General features: G+C 42.5%; 2 non-coding genes across 2 annotated transcripts; both read right to left on the bottom strand.

Annotated features, from left to right (window-relative positions):
• Positions 1 to 517: 517 nt before the first annotated feature.
• Positions 518 to 620, bottom strand: LOC119347834. The gene has a single exon (XR_005168559.1). It is a non-coding gene; the product is annotated as a U6 spliceosomal RNA (small nuclear RNA).
• A 373-nt stretch (positions 621 to 993) lies between these two features.
• LOC119347833 lies at positions 994 to 1,096 on the bottom strand. The gene has a single exon (XR_005168558.1). It is a non-coding gene; the product is annotated as a U6 spliceosomal RNA (small nuclear RNA).
• Between the last annotated feature and the right edge of the window lie 735 nt (positions 1,097 to 1,831).

Below are 1,831 nucleotides of genomic sequence, written 5' to 3'. Positions count from 1 at the left end.
ATAAAGATTGAGATTTCACCGGTTGACCTATGTAATTCATCGACCACTGGTTATTGTACACTAAAGACAGAAAGGTTTGAAGATGGGATTCTTTCGAGTGTACCACAATCCAGCCTAGTGTCCGAGAGAGTTTTCTCACAAGTCTTAGATGAGTTTGTTAGGTGGTAACATAAACAAATTAGACTAATGAAACATATTTTTTTGCGTTATGACCGAATCACAGTTGATGGTAAGGAACAAAGACAATAAAAAATTGAAGGAACACACTACATGTGGGAGGACTGAAACGGAAGACTAATCCATAAACGTGTGATAATAGATTAAAAAGATAAAAGTTACTCCAGAAAGGTTATATCTGCAATAACAAAGAAGAGAAAGCGTGTGGATCAAAATTTAAAAAGGCAGTATTGAGGACCTCTCTGATAGAGAAAGTAAACTAAAGGGCCTTTCGGTACGAATAGCTGCACACGCAAGTGCAAGAAACAAGGCTCCAGTGATTTGCACGGAAAATCTCAAATAAAATTTGGACCATTTCTTGATTTGTGCGTGTCATCCTTGCGCAGGGGCCATGCTAATCTTCTTTGTATCGTTCCAGGGATCATGCTAGCTGCGGCGCTCTGCCTTATAAAGCAGTCCGACTCTCCCCGACTGGCCGATGTGGGACTAAACAAACGAGCGTTTGTTTTGCCCAGGGCCTTTCCATAGGGCGCGTGGCAGGCCGCCAGTTGCAAGCCGGATCTCTCTTGATGTGGCCCAAATTAATGGAAGAGCACAATGGGACCTTGTGGTTTTTGTTAGGGAATAACAAACGATGCTTGACACAAAAAAATACTATGGTTGTTGCCGCATGTGGGGGGAGGGCACATGCACTTTTAGGAATAACCTCGTTGTGCTCTTCTGATAGAGAAAGGAAACTAAAGGGCGTTTCTGTACGAATAGCTGCACATGCAAGTGCAAGAAAAAAGGCTCCAGGGACTTGGGCGGAAATCTCAAAAAAATTTGGACCATTTCTCGATTTGTGCATGTCATCCTTGCGCAGGGGCCATGCTAATCTTCTCTGTATCGTTCCAATTTTATTGGTTGTCCCCGAAGGGACGATGCTAGCTGCAGCGCTCTTCCTTATAAACCAGACCGTCTCTCCCCGGCTGGCCGATGTGGGACTAAACAAACGAGCGTTTGTGTTGCCCATGGTTGTGTCTAGCCATACCTAGATTCCATCGGGCGCGTGGCAGGCCGCTAGTTGCAAGCCAGATCTCTCTTGATGTGGCCCAAATTAACGAAAGAGCATAACATGCCCTCGTGTTTTTTGTTAGGGAATAACGAACGATGCTTGGACACAAAAAAATACTATAGTTGTTGCCGCGCGTGGGGGGAGGGCACATGCACGTTTAGGAAAGGAGGGATCAACAAAACCTTTTGGTTGTTCACAATTTATGAATGGTGGATTATGCAAATCAAAACTTTTTTAAAAGCAAACTTGTGCGTGAAGGAGCTTAGAAGATATCAAGTTATTGCCACAAGTACATATTGCAAAGACCATAGTGCCAAAAGGTTCATGCTAAGCTGGCTTACCGTGTCTTTGGTGTGACTAGATATATAAAATGGTATGCAACATATATAATTTTCTACATAAAGATTGAGATTTCACCGGTTGACCTATGTAATTCATCGACCACTGGTTATTGTACACTAAAGACAAAAAGGTTTGAAGATGGGATTCTTTCGAGTGTACCACAATCCAGCCTAGTGTCCGAGAGAGTTTTCTCACAAGTCTTAGATGAGTTTGATAGGTGGTAACATAAACAAATTAGACTAATGAAACATATTTTTT

Source organism: Triticum dicoccoides, unplaced genomic scaffold (genome assembly GCF_002162155.2).
Source record: "Triticum dicoccoides isolate Atlit2015 ecotype Zavitan unplaced genomic scaffold, WEW_v2.0 scaffold76620, whole genome shotgun sequence".
NCBI classification, from domain to species: Eukaryota; Viridiplantae; Streptophyta; class Magnoliopsida; order Poales; family Poaceae; genus Triticum; species Triticum dicoccoides.
The sequence above is the reverse complement of the archived record's forward strand: the minus strand, read 5'-3'. Positions and strand labels throughout refer to the sequence as shown.